The sequence below is a fragment of the Gopherus flavomarginatus genome, chromosome 2 (assembly GCF_025201925.1).
Source record: "Gopherus flavomarginatus isolate rGopFla2 chromosome 2, rGopFla2.mat.asm, whole genome shotgun sequence".
Lineage (NCBI taxonomy): Eukaryota > Metazoa > Chordata > Testudines > Testudinidae > Gopherus > Gopherus flavomarginatus.
In genome coordinates this window covers 132,029,739-132,053,015 of record NC_066618.1, presented here as the reverse complement: position 1 = coordinate 132,053,015, position 23,277 = coordinate 132,029,739, and the positions used below count along the sequence as shown (strand labels likewise).

The window sequence follows — 23,277 nt, the reverse complement described above, 5'->3', positions numbered from 1 at the left end:
AGGCCCTGACCCCAGCTCCAATGGCCCCACAGAGGGGGGCCCTGATCCCAGCTCCAGGTGCCCGACCCGTGGCGTCCCTGACCCCAGCTCCACGGGCCCTACCCGTGTGGGCCCTGTTCCAAGCTCCAGGGGCCGAACTCTTGGGGGCCTTGACCCTAGGTCCAGGGGCCCAACCCGTTCGGGGCCTGACACCTGCTCCAGGGGCCCAACCCGTGGGGGCCCCGAACCCAGCTCCAGGGGCACAACCCGTGGGGGCCATGATCCCAGTTCCAGTGTCCCAACCCGTACGCGCCCTAACCCCTGCTCCAGAGGCCCCACCAGTGTGGGCCATGACCCCAGCTCCAGGGGCCCCACCAGTGGGGGCCCTGACCCCAGCTCCAGGGGACCAACCCGTGCGGGCCCGGACTCCAGCTCCAGGGGCCCAACCCGTGGGGGCCTTGACCCCAGCTCCAGGGGTCCAACCCGTGGGGGCCATGACCCCAGCTCCGGGGGTCCAACTTGTTTGGACCCTAACCCCAGCTCCAGGGGCCCAACTCGTGGGAACCATGTCCCTAGTTCCAGTGGCCCAACCCGTGTGCGCCGTAAGCCAAGCTGCAGAGGCCCCACCAGTGCGGGCCCTGACCCCAGTTCCAGGGACCCTACCCGTGGGGGCCCTGACCCCAGCTCCACGGGCCCAAATCGTGCGGGCGCTGACTCCAGCTCCAGGGGCCCAACCCGTGGGGGCCTAGACCCCAGCTCCAGGGGCCCAACCCATGGGGGCCATGACCCCAGCTCCAGGGGCCCATCTCGTTTCGGCCCTAATCCCAGCTCCAAGGACTCCACAAGTGCTTGACCTGACTCCAGCTCCCCGGGCCCAGCCCGTGCGGGCCCTGACCCCAGCTCCAGGGGCCCAACCAGAGGAGGCCCTGACCCCAGCTCCAGGAGCCCCACCCGTGGAGGCCCTGACCCTAGCTCCAGGGCCCCAACCCATGCGGGCCCTGACCCCAGCTATAGGCGCCGATCTCGTGGGGGCCCTGACCCCAGCTCCAGTGACCCAACCCGTGCGGTCCCTAACCCCAGCTCCAGAGGCCCCACCAGTGCGGGCCCTGACCCCTGCTCCAGGCGCCGAACTCATAGGGGCCCTGACCCAAACCTAAAGGGCCCAACCTGTGGGGGCCCTGACTGTAGCTCCAGGGGCCCAACCCGTGAGGCCCTGTCCCAAGCTCCAGGGGCCCAAATCGTGCGGGCCCTAACCCCAGCTCTGGGGGCCTAACCCGTGCGGACCCTTACCACAACTCCAGGGGCCCAATCCGTGCGGGCCCTGACCCCAGCTCAAGGGGCACAATCCGTGTGGACCCAGACCCCAGCTCCAGGGGCCCAACCCGTGGGGACCCTGACCCCAGCTCCAGGGACCCTACCCGTGCGGGCCCTGACCCCAGCTCCAGGGGCCGAAATGGTGGGGGCCCTGACCCCAGCTCCAGGGGCCACACCCGTGGGCGCCCGGACCCCAGCTCCAGGGGCCGAAATGGTGGGGGCCCTGACCCCAGCTCCAGGGCCCTAAGCCGTGTTGGTCCTGACCCCAGCTCCAGGGGCCCAACCCGTGTTGGTCCTGACCCCAGCTCCAGGGGCCCAACCCGTAGGCGCCCTGACCAAAACTCCAGGGCCCAAACCCGTGGGGGTCCTGACCGCAGCTACAGGGGCCCAGTCCGTGCGGGCCCTGACCCCAGCTCCAGGTGCCCAACCCCTGCGGGCCCTTACCCCAGCTCCAGGAGCCCCACCCGTGGAGGAACTGACCCTAGCTCCAGGGCCCCAACCCATGCAGGCCCTGACCCCAGCTATAGGCGCCGATCTCGTGGGGGCCCTGACCCCAGCTCCAGTGACCCAACCCGTGCGGTCCCTAACCCCAGCTCCAGAGGCCCCACCAGTGCGGGCCCTGACCCCTGCTCCAGGCGCCGAACTCATAGGGGCCCTGACCCAAACCTAAAGGGCCCAACCTGTGGGGGCCCTGACTGTAGCTCCAGGGGCCCAACCCGTGAGGCCCTGTCCCAAGCTCCAGGGGCCCAAATCGTGCGGGCCCTAACCCCAGCTCTGGGGGCCTAACCCGTGCGGACCCTTACCACAACTCCAGGGGCCCAATCCGTGCGGGCCCTGACCCCAGCTCAAGGGGCACAATCCGTGTGGACCCAGACCCCAGCTCCAGGGGCCCAACCCGTGGGGACCCTGACCCCAGCTCCAGGGACCCTACCCGTGCGGGCCCTGACCCCAGCTCCAGGGGCCGAAATGGTGGGGGCCCTGACCCCAGCTCCAGGGGCCACACCCGTGGGGGCCCGGACCCCAGCTCCAGGGGCCGAAATGGTGGGGGCCCTGACCCCAGCTCCAGGGGCCCAACCCGTGTTGGTCCTGACCCCAGCTCCAGGGGCCCAACCCGTAGGCGCCCTGACCAAAACTCCAGGGCCCAAACCTGTGGGGGTCCTGACCGCAGCTACAGGGGCCCAGTCCGTGCGGGCCCTGACCCCAGCTCCAGGTGCCCAACCCCTGCGGGCCCTTACCCCAGCTCCAGGGGCCAAAACCATTTGTGCCCTGACCCCACCTCCAGGGGCCCAACCCGTGCGTCCCCTAACCCCAGCTCCAGAGGCCCAACCAGTGCGGGCCCTCACCCCAGCTCCCGGGGCCCATCCCGTGTAGGCCCTGACCACAGCTCCAGGGGGAAAAACGCGTGCGGGCCCTGATCCCAGCAACAGGCGCCGAACTCGTTGGGGCCCTGACCCCAATCTCAAGGGCCAAACCCGTGGAGGCCCTGATCGCAGCTCCATAGGCCCCACCAGTGTGGTTCCTCACCCCAGCTCCAGGGATCCAACCCGTGGGGGCCCTGACCCCAGCTCGAGGGCCCAAACAAGTGCGGGCCCTGACCCCAGCTCCAGGGGCCCCACCCGTGTGGGCCTTGACCCCAGCTCCAGAGGCCCAACTGGTGGAGGCCATGACCCCAGCTCCAGAGGCCCAACCCGTTTGGGCGCTAACCCCAGCTACGGCGGCCCCACAAGTGTTTGCCCTGAACCCAGATCCAGGGGTCCAGCCCGTGCGTGCCCTGACCCAGCTCCTGGGGCCCAACCAGGAAGAGGGGCCCAATCCCTAGGGCCCCAACCCCAGCTCCAGGGGCCCAACCCCTGGGGCCCTCAACCCCAGCTCCAGGGGCCCAATCTCTGGGGGCTCCAACCCCAGCAATAGGGGCCAAACCCTTGGGGCCCCAACCGTAGCCTCAGGGGCCCAACCCATGGGGGCCCCAAGCGTAGCTCCGGAGGCCCAACCTCTGGGGGACCCAACCGTAGCTCCAGGGGCCAAACCCCTGGGGACCCCAACTCCAGCTCCAGAGGCCAAACCCCTGGGAGCCTGAAACCCAGCTCAAGGGGCCCAACCCCTGGAGACCCCAACCGTAGCTCTGGAGTTCCAACCCCTGGTGGCCCGAACCCCAGCTAAAGTGGCTCAACCCCTGAGGCCCTCAACCCTAGCGCCAGGGACCCAACCCCTGGGGGCCCCAACCCCAGCTCCAGGGGCCCAAGTCCTGGAAGCCCCAACCCCATTTCCAGGCCCCAACCCCTGGGACACTCATCCCCAGATCCAGGGGCCCAAACCCTGGGGTCCCCAACCCCAGCCCCAGGGGCGTAACCCCTGGGGGCTCCATCCGTAGCCCCAGGGGCCCAACCACTGGGGGTCCCAACCCCAGCTCCAGAAGCCCAACAGCTGGGGGCCCCAACCGTAGCACCGGAGGTCCAACCCCTGGGAGCCCCAACTGTAGCTCCAGGGGACCAAACCCTGGGGGCTCCAACCCTAGCTCCAGGGGCCAAGCCCCTGGGGCCCCGACCGTAGCTCCAGGGGCCCAACCTATGGGGGCTCCAACCCCTGCAATAGGGGCCGATCCCCGGGGGTCCCAAACGTAGCTCCAGGGGCCCAAACCCTGGGGTCCCCAACCGTAGCTCCAAGGGCGCAACCCCAGGGGCCCCAACCATAGCTCCAGGGGCCCAACCCGTGGTGGTCCAAACCGTAGCTCCAGGGTCTCAACCCCTGGGGTCCCCAACCCCAGTTCCAGGGGCCCAACCCCTGGGGCACTCAACCCAAGCTCCAGGGGCCCAACACCTGGGAGGCCGAACCGCAGCTCCAGGGGCCCAACCCTGGGGGCCCCAACCGTAGCTCCAGGGCCCAACCTGTTGGGCCCTCGACCGTTGCTACAGAGGCCCAATCCCTTGAGGCCCCAACCGTAGCTAAAGGGCCCAACCCCTGGGGCCCTCAACCGTAGCTCCGGGGGCTCAACCCCTGGGGCCACAGCAGTGGATCCAGAAACCAAACCCTGGGGGCCCCAACCGTAGCTCCAGGGGCCCAACCCCTGGGGGCCCCAACCGTAGCTCCAAGGGTGCAACCCCAGGGGCCCCAACCGTAGCTCCAGGGGCCCAACCCGTGGTGGTCCAAACCGTAGCTCCAGGGGCCCAACCCTGTGGGCCCCAACCCCAACTCTAGGGCCCCAACCCCTGGGGCCGTCAACTGTAGCTCCAGGGGCACAACCCCTGGGGCCACAACTGTAGATCCAGGGCCCAAGCCCTGGGGTCCCAACCGTATTGCCAGGAGCCCAACCCCTGGGGGCCCCCACCGTAGCTCCAGGAGTCCAACCCCTGGGGGCCCCAACCGTAGCTTCAGGGGCCCAACCCCTGGGGCCCCAACCGTAGCACCAGGACCCAACCCCTGGGGCCCCTACTGTAGCTCCAGGAGCCCAACACCTGGGTGCCCCAACCGTAGCTCCAAGAGTCCATCCCCTCGGGGCCCCACCATAGCTCCAGGGGCCCAACCCCTGGGGTCCTCAACTGTAGCTCCAGGGGCCCAAACCCTGTGGGTCCCAACCCCAGCTCCAAGGGCCCAATCCCTGGGGGCCCCATCCGTAGCTCCAGTGACCCAACTCCTAAGGGGCCTCAACCCCAGATCCAGGAGCCCAACCCCTGGGGCTCAACCGTAGCTCCAGGGGCCCAACACCTGGGGGCCCCAACCCCAGCAACAGGGCCCCAACACCTGGGGGCCCCAACCGTAGCTCCAGGGGCCCGACCCTTGGAGGCCCCAACCCCAGCTCCAGGGGCACAACCACTAGGGGCCCCAACCCCAGGTTCAGGGGCCCAACCCCTGGGGACCCCAACCGTATCTCCAGAGGCCCAACCCCTGAGGCCCCAACCGTAGCTCCAGGGGCCCAATCCCTGGGGTCCCCAACCGTAGCTCCAGGGGCCCAACAGCTGAGGCCCCAACCCCAGCTCCAGTGGCCCAACCACTGGGGCCCTCAACCTCAGCTCCAGGGGCCGAACCCCTGGGGGCCCCAATCGTAGCTCCAGGGGCCCAACCCCTGGGGCCCCAACCTCAGTTCCAAGGACCCAACCCCTGAGGGCCCCAACCCCAGCTCGAGGGGCCCAACCCCTGGGGGCCCCAACCGTAGCTCCAGGGGTCCACCACTGGGAGCCCCAACCCCAGCAATAGGGGCCGAAACCCTGGGGGCCCCTTCCACAGATTCAAGGGCCCAATCCCTGGGGGCCCCAGCCCCAGCTACAGGGTCCCAACCCCTGGGACCCAACCCCAGCTCCAGGGGTCCAACCCCTGAGGCCCCAAACGTAGCTCCAGGGGCCCAATCCCTGGGGTCCCCAACCCCAGCTCCAGGGGCCCAACCCCTGGGGGCCCCAACCGTAGTTCCAGGGGCCCAACCCCTGGGGCCCCAACCTCAGCTCCAAGGGCCAAACTCCTGAGGGCCCCAATTCCAGCTCGATGGGCCCAACCCCTGGGGCCCCAACCGTTACTCCAGGGGCCCACCACTGGGAGACCCAACCCCAGCAATAGGGTCCGAACCCCTGGGGGCCTCATCCACAGATCCAGGGGCCCAATCACGGGGGGCCCCAGCCCCAGCTACAGGGTCCCAACCCCTGGGGCCGTAACCCCAGCTCCAGGGGCCCAACCCCTGGGGGCCCCAACCCCAGCTCCAGGAGCCCAAACCCTGGGGCCCTCAACCCCAGCTCCAGGGGCCCAACCCCTGGAAACCCCAACCCCAACAATAGAGGCCAGCCCCTGGGGGCCCCAACCTCAGCTCCAGGGGCTCAAACCCTGAGGGCCCCAACTGTAGCTCCAGGGGCCCAAACCCTGGCGGCCTCAATCCCAGCTCCAGGGGCCCAACCCCTCGGGGCCACAACCGTAGCTCTAGGGGCCCAACCCCTGGGGGCCCAAACCCCAGCAATAGGGGCCCGAACCATGGGGGGCCCAACCCCAGCTCCAGGGGTCCAACCCCTGGGGGACTGAACCATACCTCCAGGGGCCTAATCCCTGGGGGCCCCAAACGCAGCTCTACGGGCCCAACGACTGGAGCCCCAATCGTAGCTCAAGGAGTCCAGCCCCTTGGGGCCCCAACCCCAGCTACAGGGGCCCAAACCCTCGGGATCCAAACCGTAGGTCCAGGGCCCAACCCCTGGGAGCCGAAACCCCAGAAATAGGGGTCCATCCCATGCGGGCCCCAAACCCAGCTCCATGGGCCCAACCACTGAAGCCCCAACCGTCGCTCCAGGGGCCCAACCCATAGGGGCCCCAACCCCAGCTGCAGAGGCCCAAACCCTAGGGACCCCAACCGTAGCTCCAGGGGCCCAACCCCTGGGGGCCACAATCCTAGCACCTACGGCCCTAACCCTGGGGGCACGAACCCCAGCAATTGGGGCCCAACCCCTGGGGGCCCCAACCTCAACAATAGGGGCCCAACTCCTGGGGGCCCCAACCCAAGCTCCAGGGGCCCAACCCCTGGGGGCCTAAACCGTGGCTAGAGGGGCCCAACCCCTGGGGGCCGTAACCGTAGCTCCAGGGGCCCAAACCCTGGGGGTCCCAGCCCCAGATCCAGGAGCCCAACCCCTGGGGCCCCAACCGTAGCTCCAGGGGCCCATTCCATGGGGGCCCCAACCACAGCTCCAGGGGCCCAACCCCTGGGGCCCTCAACCCCACATCCAGGGGCCCAACCCCTGGGAGCCCCAACCGTAGCTGCAGGGGCCCAACCCCTGGGGCCCTCAACCCCACATCCAGGGGCCCAACCCCTGTGAGCCCCAACCGTAACTCCAGGGGCCCAACCCCTGGGGGCCCCAACCGTAGCTCCAGGGGCCCAGCCCCTGGGGGCCCGAACCCCAGCAATAGGGGCCCAACCCCTCGGGGCCCCAACCGTAGATCCAGGGGCCCAACCCCTTGCTGCCCCAACCCTAGCTATAGGGGCCTTTCCTCTGGGAGCCCCAACCTCAGCTCCAAAGGCCCAACCCCTGGGGGCCCCAACCGTAGCTCCAGGCGCCCAATCCCTGGGGGCCCCAACCCCAGCTCCAGGGGCCCAAATCCTGGGGGGACAAGCCGTAGCTCCAGGGGCCCAACCCATGGGGGTCCAAACCCCACGAATAGGGGCCCAACCCCTGGGGGCCCAAACCCCAGGTCCAGGGGTCCAACCCCTGGGGGCCCCAACCGTAGCTCCAGGGCCCAACCCCTGGGGGCCCCAACCGCAGTTCCAGGGGCCCAACCCCTGAGGCCCAAACCATAGCTCCAGTGGACCAACCCCTGGGACCCCAACCGTAGATCCAGGGGCCCAAACCCTGGGAGCCCCAGCCCCAACAATAGGGGCCAAACCCCTGGGGACCCCAACCATAGCTCCAGATGCCCAACCCCTGGGGCCTCAACCGTAGCTCCAGGGGTCCGACCCCTGGGAGCCCTAACCCCAGTTCCAGGGGCCCAACCGCTGGGGGCCCCAACCCCAGCTCCAGAGGCCCAACCCCTGGGGCCCCAACCGTAGCTCCAGGGGTCCAACCCCTGGAGGCCCCAACCCCAGCAATAGGGGCCCAGCCCCGGTAGACCCAACCTTAGCTCCAGGGGAACAAACCCTGGGGGCCCAAACCGTAGCTCCAGGGGCCCAACCCCTGGGGCCCCAACACCAGCTAAAGGGGCCCAACACCTGGGGCCCCAACCCCAGCTCAAAGGGCCCAACCCTGGGGGCCCCAACCATAGCTCCAGTGGCCCAACCCCTGGGGCCCCAAAAGCAACTCCAGGGGCCCAATCCCTGAGGCCTCAACCGTAGGTCCAGGGGCCCGACCCCTGTGGTCCCCAACTTCAGCTCCAGGAGCCCAACCCCTGGGGGCCCTAACCGTAGCTCGAGGGGCCCAACCCCTGGGGGCCCCAATCCCAGCAATAGGGGCACAAACCCTGGGGGGCCCAACAACAGCTCCAGGGGCCCAGGGCCTGGGGGCTCCAACCATAGCACCAGGGGCCGAACCCCTGGGGGCCCCAAACCCAGCTCCACGGGCCCAACCACTGGAGCCCCAACCGTAGCTCCAGGGGCCCAACCCATGGGGGCCCCAACCCCTGCTCCAGGGGTCCAACCCCTGGGGGCCCCAACCGTAGCTCCAGGGGCCCAACCCCTGAGAGCCACAAGCCCAGCAATAGGAGAGCAACTCCTGGGGGCCGCAACCAAAGCTCCAGGGGCCCAACCCCTGGGGGCCGGAACCGTAGGTAGAGGGGCCCACCCCCTGGGGGACGCAACTGTAGCTCCAGTGGCCCAACCCCTGGGGCCCCAAAAGCAGCTCCAGGGGCCGAACCCCTGGGGGCCCGAACCCCAGCTCCAGGGGCCCAAACCCTGATGGCGCCAAACGTAGCTGCAGGTACCCAACCCCTCGGGGCCCCTAGCCTAGTTTCAGGGTCCCAACCCCTGGGACCCGAAACGTAGCTCCATGTGCCCAACCCCTGGGGGCCCCAACACCAGCTCCAGGGGCTCAACCCCTTGGGGCCCCAACCGTAGCTCCAGGGGCCGAACCCCTAGGGGACCTCAACCCCAGATCTAGGGGCCCAAACAGTGGGGGCACCAACACCAGCTCCAGGGGCCCACCCCTGGAGGCCCAACACTAGCTCCAGGGGCCCAACCCCTGGGGTCCCGAACCCCAGCTACAGGGGCCCAGGCCCTCGGGGTCCCAACCTCAGCTCCAGGGGCTCAACCGCTGGGGGCCCTAACCGTAGCTCCAGGGACCCAACCCCTGGGGGCCCCAACCCCAACTCCAGGGGCCCAACCCCTGGGGATCCCAACCGTAGCTCCAGGGGCCCAACCCCTGGAGGCCCCAACCGTAGCACAAAGCGCCCAACCCCTGGGGCCTCAACCGTATCTCCAGGAGCCCAACACCTGGGGGCCCCAACCTCAGCTCCAGGGGCCCAACCCCTGCGGGCCCCAACCGTAGCTCCGGGGGCCCAACCCCTGGGGGACAAAACTCCAGCTCCAGAGGCCCAGCCTCTGGGGGCCTCAAACGTAGCCCCAGGGGCCCAACCCCTGGAGGCCCTAACACCAGCAATAGGGGCCCAACCCCTGGGGACCCCAACCCAAGCTCCACGGGCCAAAACCCTGGGGGCCCCAACCTAACTCCAGGAGCTGAACCCCTGGGGGCACGAACCCCAGCTCCAGGGGCCGAAACCCTGGCGATCCAACCGTGGCTCCAGGGTCCCAACCCCTGGGGCACCAAACCCAGCTCTAGGGGCCCAACCCCTGGGGCCCTCAACCCCATCTCCAGGGGCCCAACCCCTGGGGGCCTCAACTGTAGCTCCAGGGGCCCAACCCCTGGGGGTCCCAACCCCAGCTCCAAGGGCCCAATCCCTGGGAGCCCCATCCGTAGCTCCAGTGACCCAACTCCTAAGGGGCCTCAACCCCAGCTCCAGGGGCCCAACCACTAGGGGCCCCGACTGTAGCTCCAGAGGCCCAACCCCTGGGGGCCCCATCCGTAGCTCCAGTGACCCAACTCCTAAGGGGCCTCAACCCCAGCTCCAGGGGCCCAACCACTAGGGGCCCTAACCGCAGCTCCAGGGGCAAAACCCCTGGGGGCCCCAACCCCAGCTCCAGGGACCCAACACCTGGGGACCCCAACCCCAGCTCGATGGGCCCAACCCCTGGGACCCCAACCATATCTCCAGAGGACCAACTTCTGGTGGTCCCAACGCCAGCTCCAGGGGCCGAACCACTAGGGGGCCCAACCGCACCTCCAGGGGCCCAACCCCTGGGGCCCCAACCCCAGCAACAGGGGCAAAACCCCTGGGGGCCTCAACCCCGGCTTCAGGGGCCCATCCCCTGAGGGCCCCAACAGTAGGTGCAGTGGCCCAACCCCTGGGGGCCCCAACCGTAGCTCCAGGGGACCAACCCCTGGGGCCTGAACCGTAGCTCCAGGGGCCCAGCCCCTGGAGGCCCCAACGCCAGCAACAGGGGCGAAACCACTGGGGGCCCCAACCCCAGCTCCAGGGGCCCAAGCCCTAGGAACCCCAAACCGAGCTCCAGGGGCCCAACCCCTGGGGGCACCAACCGTAGCACGAGGGGCCCAACCTCTGGGGCCCGAACCGTAGCTCCAAGGTCCCAAACCCTGGGGGCCCCAAACTCACCAATAGGGGCCCATTCTCTTGCGGCCCCAACGCCAGCTACAGGGTCCCAACCCCTGGGGGTCCGAACCGTAGCTCCAGGGGCCCAACCCCTGGGTATACCAACCCCAGCAATAGGGGCCCAACCCCTCGGGGCCCCAACCCCAGCAATAGGGACCCAGACCCAGGTGGGCCCCAACCCCAGCTCCAGAGGCCCAAACCCTGGGGGCCCCAACCGTAGGTCCAGGGGCCCAACCCCTGGGGACCTCAACCCCAGCTCCAGGGGCCCAACCCCTGGGGCCCCAACCATAGCTCCAGTGGCCCAAACCCTGGGGCCCCAACCGTAGCTCCAGGGGCCCAACCCCTCGGAGCCCCAACCCCAACAATAGGGGCCCAACTCCTGGGGGGCCCAACCGTAGCTCCAGGGGCCCAACCCCTGGAGGCCCCAACCATAGCTCCAGGCGCCCAACCCCTGGGGGCCCCAACCCCAGCTCCAGGGGCCCAACCCCTGCTAGCCCCAATCGTAGCTCCAGGGGCCCAACCCCTGGGGGCCACAACCCCAGCTCCAGGGGCCCGGACCCTGGGGGCACCAACCCCAGCTCCAGGGGCACAACCCCTGGGGGCCCCGACCGTAGCTCCAGGAGCTCACCACCTGGTGGTCCCAACCACAGCTCCAGAGGCCCAAACCCTGGGGCCCCAACCATAGCTCCAGGATCCCAACACCTGGGGCACCAACCGCAGCCCCAGGGGCACAACCCCTGAGGCCCTCTACCCCATCTCCAGGTGCCCAACCCCTGGGGGCCCCAACCTATCTCCAGGGGCCCAACCCCTGGAGGCCCCAATTCCAGCAATAGGGGCCCAGTCTCTGGGGGCCCCAATCCCAGATACAGGTGCCCAACCCCTGGGGGCCCCAAACCAAGCTACAGGAGCTGAACCTCTGGGGCCCCAACTGTAGCTCCAGGGGCCTAATCACTGGGGGCCCCAACCCCAGCTTCAGGGGCCCAACCGCTGGGGCCCCAACCATAGCTCCAGGGGCCCAACCCCTGGGGGCCACAATCCCAGCTCCAGGGGCCCAACCCCTGGAGACCAAAACCGTAGCTCCATGGGCCCAACCCCTGGGGGCCCGAACCCCAGCAATAGGGACCCATCCCATGGGGTCTCCAACCCCAGCTCCAGGGGTCGAACCTCTGGGGCCCCATTCGTAGCTCCAGGGGCCCAGCCCCTGGGGGCAACAACCGTAGCTTCAGGGGCCCAACCCCTGTGGCCCCCACCCCAGATGAAGGGCCCAACCCCTGGGGGCCCCAACCGTACCTCCATGGGACCAACCCTTGGGGGCCCCAACCCCAGCTCCATGGTTCCAACCCCTGGGGGCCCCAACCGTAGCTCCAGGGTCTCAACTCTGGAGGCACCAACCCCAGCAATAGGGGCCCAACCCCTGGGGGGACCAACCCCAGCTTCAGGGGCCCAACCCCTGGGGGTCCCAACCATAGCTCCAGGGGCCCAACCCCTGGTGGCCCCAACCCCAGCTCCAGTGGCCCAACCCCTGGGGCCCCAACGGTAGCTCCAGGGGCTCAACCCCTGGGGTCCCCATCTGTAGCTCCAGGGGCTTAGCCACTGGGAGCCCCAACCCCAGCTCCATTGGCCCAAACCCTGGGGCCCCAACCATAGCTCCAGGGGCCCAACCCCTGATGCCCACAACCACAGCTTCAAGGGCCCAACCCCTGGGAGCCCAAACCGTAGCTCCAAGGGCCCAACCCCTTGGGGCCCCAACCCCAGCAATAGAGACCCAACCCCTGTGGGTCCCAACCCCAGCAATAGGGGCTCAAATCCTCGGGACCCCAACAACAGCTCCAGGGGCCCAACCCCTGGGGTTCCCAAACGCAGCAATAGAGGCTAAACCCCTCGGGGCCTCAACCCCAGCTTCAGGGGCCCAAGCCCTGGGGCCCTCAACCCCATCTCCGGGGTCCAACCCCTGGGGGCCCCAACCATAGCTCCAGGAGCCCAACCCCTGTGGGTCCCAACCCCAGCAATAGGGGCTCAAATCCTCGGGACCCCAACCACAGCTCCAGGGGCCCAACCCCTGGGGGCCCCAACCGAAGCTCCAGGGGCCCAACCCCTGAGGGCCCCAACCCCAGCAATAGAGGCACAGCCCCTGGGGGCCCCAACTCCAGATCCAGGTGCCCAAGCCCTGGGGGCCCAAAACCCAGCTCCAGGGGCCCAACCCCTAGGGCCCAAACCGTAGCTCCAGGGGACCAACCCCTGGGAGCCCGAACCCAAGCAATAGGGGCCCAGCCCCTGGGGTCCCCAATCTCAGCTCCAGGTGCCGAACCCCTGAGGGCCCCAAACCCAGCTCCAGGAGCCCAAGCCTTGGGGCCCCAACTCTAGCTCCAGGGGCCTAACCATTGGGGGCCCCAACCCCAGCTCCATGGGCCCAACCTCTGGGGCCCCATCCGTAGCTCCAGGGGCCCAACCCCTGGGGGCCACAACCCCAGCTCCAGAGGCCCAACCCCTGGGGGCCCAAACCGTAGCTCCAGGGGCCCAACCTCTTGGGGCCCCAACCTCAGCAGTAGGGGCCCAACTCTTGGGGGCTCCAACCCCAGCTCAAGGGGCCCAACGCCTGGGAGGCCCAACCCCAGCTCCAGGGGCGAACCCCTGGGGACCTCAACCGTAGCTCCAGGGTCCCAACCCCTGGGGCTCCAACCTCAGCTGCAGGGGCCCAAACCCTGGGACCCTCAACACCAGCTCCAGGGGCCCAACCCCTGGGGGCCCCAACCATAGCTCCAGGGGCCCAACCCGGGGTGCCCCAACCCCAACTATAGGGGTCGAACCCCTGGGAGCCTCAACCCCAGCTCCAGGGGCCTAACCCCTGGGGGCCCCAACCATATCTCCAGGGGCCCAACCCCTGGGGGTCCCAACCCCAGCAATAGGGGCTCAACCCCTCGGGGCCCCAACCCCAGCTCCAGGGGCCCAACCCCTGTGGCCCTCAACCCCATCTCCAGGGGCCCAACCCCTGAGGGCCCGAACCGTAGCTCCTGGGGCCCAACCCCTGGGGCCCTCAACCGTAGCTCCAGGGACCCAACCCCTGGGGCCCCAACCGTAGCTCTAGGGGCCCAACCCTGGGGGCCCCAACCGTAGCTCTAGGGGCCCAACCCCTGGCGGCCCAACCCCAGAAATAGGGGCAAAGCCACTGGGGGCACCAACCCCAGCTCCACGGGCCGAACCTCTGAGGGCCCCAACCGTAGCTCCTGGGGCCCAACCCCTGGGGCCCTCAACTGTAGCTCCAGGGACCCAACGCCTGGGGCCCCAACTGTAGTTCCAGGGTCCCAACCCCTGGGGGACCCAACCCAAGCTCCAGGGGCCCAACCCCTGGGGGCCCCAACCGTAGCTCCAGGGGCCCAACCTCTGAGGGCCCTAACCCCAGCTCCAGGGGCCCGACGCCTGGGGGCCTCAACCCCAGCTCCAGGGGCTGAATCCCTGGGGGCCGCAACCATAGATCCAGGGTCCCAACCCCTGGGGCCCCAACCTCAGCTGCAGAGGCCCAAACCCTGGGGCCTTCAACCCCAGCTCCAGGGGCCCAATCCCTGGGGCTCCAACCGTAGCTCCAGGGGCCCAACCTTTGTGGCCCCAACCCCAGATACAGGGGCCCAACCCCTGGGGCCCTCAATTCTAGCTCCATTGGCCGAACCCCTTGGGGCTCCAACCGTAGCTCCAGGGGCCCAACCAATGGGGGCCCCAACCCCAGGTCCAGCGGTCAAACCCCTAGTGGCCACAACCCCATCTCCAGGGGTCCAACTCCTGGGGGCCCCAACCTTAGCTCCAGGAGTCCAGCCCTGGACGGTCCCAACCCCAACTATAGGGGCCGAACCCCTGGGAGCTCCAACCCCAGCTCCAGGGGCTCAACCCCTTTGGAGGCCCCAGCCATAGCTCCGGGGTCCCAACCCCTGGGGGCCTCAACCCCAGCTCCAAGGGCCTAACCCCTGGGGGCCCCAACCGTAGCTCCAGGGGCCCAACCCCTGGGGTTCCCAAACGCAGCAATAGGGGCTCAAACCCTCGGGGCTCCAACCCCAGCTCCAGGGGCCCAACCCCTGGGGCCTCAATCCCATCTCCAGGGGCCAAACCCTTGGCGGTCAAAACCGTAGCTCCAGGGGCCCAACCCCTGGGGGCCCCAACCCCAGCAATAGAGGCCCAGCAACTGGGGGCCCCAACTCCAGCTGCCCAACCCCTGGGGGCCCCAAACCCAGCTCCAGGGGCCCAACCCTTGGGGCCCCAACCGTAGCTCCAGGGGCTCAACCCCTGAGGCCCACAACCCCAGCTTCAAGGGCCCAACCCCTGGGAGCCCAAACCGTAGCTCCAGGGGCCCAACCCCTTGGGGCCCCAACCCCAGCAAATAGAGACCCAACCTCTGGGGGCCCTCACCCCTGCAATAGGGGCCGAACCCCTGGGGGCCCCAACCGTAGCTCCAGGGGCCCAACCCCTGGGGGTCCCTGGGGGACCCAACCCAAGCTCCAGGGGCCCAACCCCTGGGGGCCCCAACCGAAGCTCCAGGGGCCCAACCCCTGAGGGCCCCAACCCCAGCAATAGAGGCACAGCCCCTGGGGGCCCCAACTCCAGATCCAGGTGCCCAAGCCCTGGGGGCCCAAAACCCAGCTCCAGGGGCCCAACCCCTGGGACCCCAACCGTAGGTCCAGGGGACCAACCCCTGGGAGCCCGAACCCAAGCAATAGGGGCCCAGCCCCTGGGGTCCCCAATCTCAGCTCCAGGTGCCGAACCCCTGAGGGCCCCAAACCCAGCTCCAGGAGCCCAAGCCTTGGGGCCCCAACTCTAGCTCCAGGGGCCTAACCATTAGGGGCCCCAACCCCAGCTCCATGGGCCCAACCTCTGGGGCCCCAACCGTAGCTCCAGGGGCCCAACCCCTGGGGGCCACAACCCCAGCTCCAGAGGCCCAACCCCTGGGGGCCCAAACCGTAGCTCCAGGGGCCCAACCTCTTGGGGCCCCAACCTCAGCAGTAGGGGCCCAACTCTTGGGGGCTCCAACCCCAGCTCAAGGGGCCAAACGCCTGGGGGGCCCAACCCCAGCTCCAGGGGCGAACCCCTGGGGGCCTCAACCGTAGCTCCAGGGTCCCAACCCCTGGGGCTCCAACCTCAGCTGCAGGGGCCCAAACCCTGGGACCCTCAACACCAGCTCCAGGGGCCCAACCCCTGGGGCCCCAACCGTAGCTCCAGGGTCCCAATCGCTGGGGACCGCAACCCAGCTCCATGGGCCCAACCCCCGGGGGCCCGAACCGTAGCTCCAGGGGATCAACCCCTGGGGTCCCCAACTGTAGCTCCAGGGGCTTAAACACTCGGGGCCCCAACCCCAGGTCCATTCGCCCCACCCCTGGTTCCCCAACCGTAGCTCCAGGAGCCCAACCCCTAGGAGCCAAAACCGTAGCTCCACGGGCCCAACCCCCTGGGGCCCCAACCCCAGCAATAGAGGCTCAACCCCTGGGGGCCCTCACCCCTGCAATAGGGGCCTAACCCCTGGGGGCCCCAACCGTAGCTCCAGGGGCCCAACCCCTGGGCGCCCCTGGGGGACCCAACCCAAGCTCCAGGGGCCCAGCCCCTGGTTGCTCCAACCGTAGCTCCAGGGGCCCAACCCCTGGGGCACCAACCGTAGCTCCAGGGACCCAACCCCTGGGGGCTCCAACCCCAGCAATAGGGGCCTAACCCTTGGGGGCCCCAACCCCAGCTCCAGGGGCCCAACGCCTGGGGGCCCCAACCCCAGCTCCAGGGGCTGAACCCCTGGGGGCCCCAACCGTAGCTCCAGGGTCCCAACCCCTGGGGCCCCAACCCCAGCTCCAGGGGCCCAAACCCTGGGGCCCTCAACCCCAGCTCCAGGGGCCCAACCCCTGGGGGCCTCAACCGTAGCTCCAGGGTCCCAACCTCTGGGGCCCCAACCTCAGCTGCAGGGGCCCAACCCCTGGTGCCCCAACTGTAGCTCCAGGGGCCCAAACCCTGAGGGCTCTAACCCCAGCAATAGGGGCCCAGCCCCCGGGGGCCCCAACCCCAGCTCCAGGGGCCCAACCCCTGGGGCCCCAACCGTAGCTCCAGGGACCCAACCCCTGGGGGCTCCAACCCCAGCAATAGGGCACCATCCCTTGGGGTCCCCAACCCCAGCTCCAGGGGCCCAACGCCTGGGGGCCCCAACCCCAGCTCCAGGGACAGAACCCCTGGGGGCCCCAACCGTGGCTCCAGGGTCCCAACCCCTGGGGCCCCAACCTCAGCTACAGGGGCCCAAACCTTGGGGCCCTCAACCCCAGCTCCAGGGGCCCAACCCCTGGGGCCCCAACCGTAGCTCCAGGGGCCCAACCTTTGTGGTCCCAACCCCAGATCCAGAGGCCCAACCCCTGGGGCCCTCAACTCCAGCTCCATTGGCCGAACGCCTGGGGGCTACAACCGTAGCTCCAGGGGCCGAGCCAATGGGGGCCCCAACCCCAGGTAGAGCGACCCAAACCCTAGTGGCCCCAACCCCATCTCCAGGGGCCCAACCCCTGGGGGCCCCAACCGTAGCTCCAGGGGTCCAACCCCAGGGCGTCCCAACCCCAACTATAGGGGCCGAACCCCTCTGAGCCCCAACCCCAGTTCCAGGGGCCCAACCCCTTGGGGGCCCCAGCCCTAGCTCCAGGGTCCCAACCCCTGGGGGTCCCAACCCCAGTTCCAAGGGCCTAACCCCTGGGGGCTCCAACCGTAGCTCCAGGGTCCCAACCCCTGGACTTCCCAAACCCAGCAATAGGGGCTCAACCACTCGGGGCCTCAACCCCAGCTCCAGGGGCCCAATCCCTGGGGCCCTCAACCCCATCTCCGGGGCCCAACCCCTGGGGGCCCCAACCATAGGTCCAGGGGCCCAACCCCGGGGTGCCCCAACCCCAACTATAGGGGTCGAACCCCTGGGAGCCTCAACCCCAGCTCCAGGGGCCTAACCCCTGGGGGCCCCAACCGTATCTCCCGGGGCCCAACCCCTGGGGGTCCCAACCCCAGCAATAGGGGCTCAACCCCTCGGGGCCCCAACCCCAGCTCCAGCGGCCCAACCCCTGTGGCCCTCAACCCCATCTCCAGGGGCCGAACCCCTGGGGGCCCGAACCGTAGCTCCTGGGGCCCAACCCCTGGGGCCCTCAACCGTAGCTCCAGGGACCCAACCCCTGGGGCCCCAACCGTAGCTCTAGGGGCCCAACCCTTGGGGGCCCCAACCGTAGCTCCAGGGGCCCAACCCCTGGGGGCCCCAACCCCAGCTCCAGGGGCCCAACCCCTGGCGGCCCAACCCCAGAAATAGGGGCAAAGCCACTGGGGGCGCCAACCCCAGCTCCACGGGCCGAACCTCTCAGGGCCCCAACCTTAGCTCCTGGGGCCCAACCCCTGGGGCCCTCAACTGTAGCTCCAGGGACCCAACGCCTGGGGCCCCAACTGTAGTTCCAGGGTCCCAACCCCTGGGGGCACCAGCCGTAGCTCCAGGGGCCCAACTCCTTGGGACCCCACCCCCAGGAATAGGGGCCCAACCCCTGGGGGCCCCAACCCCAGCTCCAGGGACCGAATCCCTAGGGGCCCCAACCCCAGCTCCAGGGTCCCAACCCCTGGGGCCCCAACCGTAGCTCCAGGGCCCAACCCTGGGGCCAAAACCGTAATTCCAGGGGCCCAACCCCTGAGACCCCAACCGTAGCTCCAGGGCCCAACCCCTGGGGCCGTAACCGTAGCTCCAGGGGCCCAACCCCTGGGGCCTTCAAAAGTAGCTCCAGTGGCCCAACCCCTGGGTGCCCCAACCCCAGCTCAAGGGGCCCAACCCCTGGGGCCCCAACCGTAGCTAAAGGGGCCCAACTCCTGGGGGCCCCAACTCCAGCAATAGGGGCCCAACCCCTGGGGCCGAAACCGTAGCTCCAGGGGCCCAACTCCTGGTGCCCTCAACCGTAGCTCCAGGGGCCCAACCCCTGGGGCCCCAACCGTAGCTCCAGGGGCCCAACCCCTGGGGCCCTCAACCTTAGTGCTAAGGGCCCTACCCCTGGGGCCCTCAACTGTAGCTCTAGGGACCCAACCCCTGGGGCCCCATCCGTAGCTCCAGGGGCCCAACCCCTCGGGGCCCCAACCCCAGCTCCAGGGGCCCAACCCCAGGTGGCCCAACCCCAGCAATGGGGCCCAGCCCCTGGGGGCCCAAACCCCAGCTCCAGGGGCTGAACCCCTGGGGCTCTCAAGCGTAGCTCCAGGGGCCCAGCTCCTGGGGCCCTCAACCGTAGCTCCAGGGGCCCAACCCCTGGGGGCCCCAACCGTCGCTCCAGGCGCCCAACCTCTGGGGCCCTCAACCGTAGCTCCAGGGGCCCATCTCCTGGGGGCCCCTGTCATAAACAGATAGCTAAGGGTTAATGTCTCTTTCACCTAAAAAAAAAAGTAACCTGAAGCATCTGACCAGAGGACCAATCAGGAAACCGGATTTTTTCAACTCTGTGTGGAGGAAAGTTTGTGTCTAAGTCTTTGTCTGTCTGTCTGCTTCTCTCTCAGCTATGAGAAGGATTTCTATTTCCTGCTTTCTAATCTTAGGTTTCCAAGTTGTAAGTACAAAGTTGTTTTTTTTGTATTGTATTTACATGTCTATAGTTGCTGCAGTGTTTTAAATTGTATTCTTTTTAAATGAGGCTGTTTATTCATATTTCTTTTAAGCAATTGACCCTGTATTTGTCACCTTAATACAAAAAGACCATTTGTATGTATTTTTCTTTCTTTTTTATATAAAGCTTTCTTTTAAGACCTGTTAAAGTTTTTCTTTAGTGGAAACTTCAGGGAAATTAAGTCTGTACTCACCAGGAAATTGGTGGGAGGAAAAAGTCAGGGGGAGGTCTTTGTGTCTCTCCAGGAGCTCCTGGGGGTGGGGGGAAGGGAAAAGGTTTATTTCCCTTTGTTGTGAGACTCAAGGGATTTGGGTCTTGGGGTCCCCAGGCCGGTTTTTGTGGGGACCAAAGTGCCCCAAAACACTCTAATTTTGTGGGTGGTGGCAGCAGTACCAGGTCCAAGCTGGTAACTAAGCTTGGAGGTTTTTATGCTAACCCCCATATTTTGGACGCTAAGGTCCAAATCTGGGACTAAGTTATGACATGTTGTTAGCGGTGGGATAGACAGAATCCAGAAGCCAGTAGGAATATTTTATTTTTCTTTTCTCTGCTAGGGGCTTTTTAGCAGAGAGAAACAGTTTGGTTTTAAAAGGAAACCAGAGAGAATTTTTTTTTCTGCTCTCTCTGGCAGTTGTGGCTTGCATATTAAGCAAGGAACCATTAAGCTGTGACAATCAGGTCTTGTGTGAGACAATAGCACTCCCATTAAGAGTCATTACCAGCACTATATACATGCAAATAAAGTGGTTTTTCTGGTTTACTTTACATTGAAAAAAAATTAGCTAGGAAGACAGGGAAAAAGGCACTGTTGCTAGGCAGACCCCAAGAGGCAACAGAGCCTGCAGTTCAGAAGATAAACACTGGAGGGCACCTCAACACAAGAAAACAGGAACCATGACTTCTAAGGCAAAAATTAAGGCCGAAGGACAAATCAAAGAGGCCAAGCACAGGCGAGAGAAGGAAAAAAACAAACAGGAACTAGAAATAAAACAAAAAGAGATGGAGATGAAAGAAAGAGAAGAACAGATCAAACAGGCAGCCCATAAAAGAGAACAAGAAGCTGTTAGGCCTGAATAAAGATATAGCAGACAAAACCAGGTATGCCAACCTGACCAAAGTCAGGCTAACAGAGGTTTGTGGGTAATCCCTGAGTGGAAAACACTGAGAAGCAGCAGCATGTCTCACAAGCGCTGGGAAAAAGTGAGATAAAAGAGAAGCTGCATTCCTGGCATAGTACCAGATGTGCTGTGTTCGGGCAGCTCTTCGAAGAACTGATAAGAGCCCTAGTTTCCCAGCCTCCTTGTTTTCACTCTCTGGTTTTGTTCTTTGTTTGTTTTTAACTCCCCTACATTTCTAACTTTAGGCATGCATGTATACTAAAGGTGTCTAGTTTCTAGTTGTTAGAAGAAGGGGGTGGGTTGCTCCAGTGAATAATTTATGACGCGACGGAACTGTCTATATAGGCTTATACTAAGATGTAAAGAGGGGGCTGGTTCTCTCGGGAGATGAGCTGCTCTCTATTGATGCGTGCACTTGTCAATAAAGAGCTTTTGATCGGACCTTGCTGGTGTTACCTGTCTCTCTCGCGGTCAGACAACGAACTTTGCTGTCTGGGGTAGAGTCCCTGACATCTTTGGTGACTCCGCCAGGACCCGTCTGACTCTCCGGCGGGGGATCGGACCCTGAGGCAACGCAGCGCGCATCTCCAGTTTAGAGGAGCCTTGCCTGGTGATCTGATCTCTGCGTTGGCGATAAGGCGTGTTCTGTGAACCAGCTGAAGCTCGTAGAAATCCAGCAACATCCACCTACCCGTTGAGTAGGGTCCAGGTTGTCGGGGTTAGAGTCCCTGACTACTTAGGTCTGGGTTAGAGTCCCAGTCCAGGTCTGGGTTAGAGTCCCAGTCCAGGTTTGCGCAGGATCCAAGTTGTCTGGGTTTGAGTCCCAGTCCAGGTATTCAAGTCCCTGGAGAGGTAAGTGAGAGCTCGACGTGGGGAGGTGGGGGTTAGAGTCCCTTTACCTCGACGCGGGGAAGAGGGGTTAGAGTCCCTTCATTAAAATGGGACAAGTTGGCAATAAGTGCCCGGGGGATGCCCCGTTGTCTCTGATACTTAGAGATTGGAAAGAGATTTCTGAGACAGCTGGTCTAGTTAAATTTAAGATGAGAAATCTGTGTTGGATCCAATGGCCATCATTTACCTTTCATTTGCCCCTGACTAGAGACTGGCCGGAGGGTGAAACCTTTTCCACAGATAGGATGAACTCCTTAAGGGATATTTTGGTTGATCTTAGGCCGGAACAAACGGATTACTTGTTTGTATGGTATAATTATAAACCCATGGAGGGACGGGTAGCTTTTGAAGCTGTTTGTATGGAGAGCTCTTGTAAAAAAAATCCCCCACCATATGCACCAGAGCCGCACCGGGAGGAGGACAATTTTGTTCCTGTTCTTCCCCGTCTGATGGAGTGCAAGGATTCAAAAGCAGGTTAGGGACAGTTCAGGGACAGAGGAGAATCAAGGGGGAGCTCAGAGTGATGGTCCCTCATCTTCAGAGGAATCAGACAGCCTCACCCTCTCTGTGCAGCCTCCAGCCAGCCTTTTGCAAACTTGGTCAGGGACTGCTTTTCAAACACCCCCAATATTACAGCAGCCCTTGTCCTTGCCCTTGTGGACCCCCACTAGGTTACTTAACTCCATGAGGGAGAATGTTTCTGAGACACCCCTGATATTACAAGCCTCATTGAGAACTTATCTGGTTCTACTGGTTGCTGGGGAACATGAGATGGTTTTACCCATACCCTGTTTGCAACTTCAAATTTGTTTAACTGGCAGTGCACTATGCCTCACTTATGAGACAATCCTGAGGCAGTGGAAAGAATGTTCTGCAAAATCTTTTTCACTCATGTGCCCACCTGGGCAAATGTAAATCAGTTATTAGATACTCTCATGACAGAAGATGAAAGACAAAAAGTAAAAGAAAAATCTGCAGCTCATTTGAATGCACCTTGGCTAATTACTGACCCTAACTGGAATCCCAATAATCCAGCTCAAAAGACAAAGTTGGATGGATTTTTAAAAGCTGTTTTGAATGGTATTAGAGATGCAGGGGAGGCTACTCCAAATTGGAGCAAGTGACTCCTTGTGTTCAGCATCCAGATAAGCACCTCTATGACTTTTGTGCTCGACTGATTTGTGAAGTTAAAAAGCATGGGAATTTAAATCCTGAAACTGATCATGGAAAGGAGATGGTTAAAATGGTTTTCATGTCACAATGTGCAAAGGATATTGCAAAGAGATTTAGAGAGCATCCAGATGGTACGCAAGGGAAAAATTTGTCTAAAGTAGTTAGCATTGCTACTAGAATGTTTAATGGGAAAGAGAAAAAGAAAGAAAAAGACATAAGGAACGGGTTAATTTAAAAATCATCTTGGCCCCGGGATGGAAGTAGGGGGTTGCTCTGCGTTCAGGGTCAGGAATCGGCGCGGACTGTGCTTGGTGCAGGGAGGGGCTGCTTTCGGCCCCAGCTGGCTGTGAAGGAAAAAATATAGACAGAGGCGAAGCAAAGGAAATACAAGTTACAGAACTGAAATTACATTTTCAAAGCTTAACTGTCCAGTAAGATCCAACAGAGTGCCTTTGTGACCCTGGAGTCGGTGTGGCTTGGTGACACCAAAGAAGCCACAGGCAGCCGACCTGGACTGGAATCTCTGAAGGAGACGCCGCAGGAGATTCCAGGGTGTAAGAGAACAGCCCTCCCAAGAGCAGAAGCATGTTGGAAATTCTGGACAAGCTGTATACAGGATAATCTCTCTTCCACCTCTCCCCCTCCTCTGAACATTATACACAGAAGTGGCCAGTCTGAACGTACGTGTGTGAGTATGAAAGGAGCTTCGGGCTTGGGGCATTAATATTTTCCTGAGTGATGTGGGAGCGTTCCCAACACTCTCCGTTGTTGTTTTATTATTTTATTAATGAAGCTTTAAAATTCAGTTATATGGTGTGTTTTCTTTATCTTCCCCCAACGATCCTGTAGTGTCAGCCTGATCACCTGACACGAGGGATAGATTGGTAACAGAAATTTGTCACAGTTTGGTGAGCAATTAAGAAGCGGGGAGCCCTGCAGAATTTACACCATCTATTTGTTTTACCCTTGTTATTTTGTGTTTGCTTTGCTTGGTACTGTTGGTGTTATATGCTGAGAACTGCATGAGTAAAAGTGAGTCCTAATAGGATAAAGAAACACTATCTGGTTCTGGTTCT

The 23,277-nt window shown here is 64.5% G+C and overlaps 1 long non-coding RNA gene across 1 annotated transcript in view; it reads right to left on the bottom strand.

Moving 5' to 3' along the window:
• LOC127043979 (uncharacterized) overlaps positions 1-22,933 on the bottom strand; it is a 74,750-nt gene extending 51,817 nt beyond the window's left edge. The window contains exon 1 of the long non-coding RNA XR_007772362.1: positions 22,835-22,933. This is a non-coding gene — a long non-coding RNA (uncharacterized LOC127043979). The remainder of the gene's footprint in view (positions 1-22,834) is intronic.
• Between the last annotated feature and the right edge of the window lie 344 nt (positions 22,934-23,277).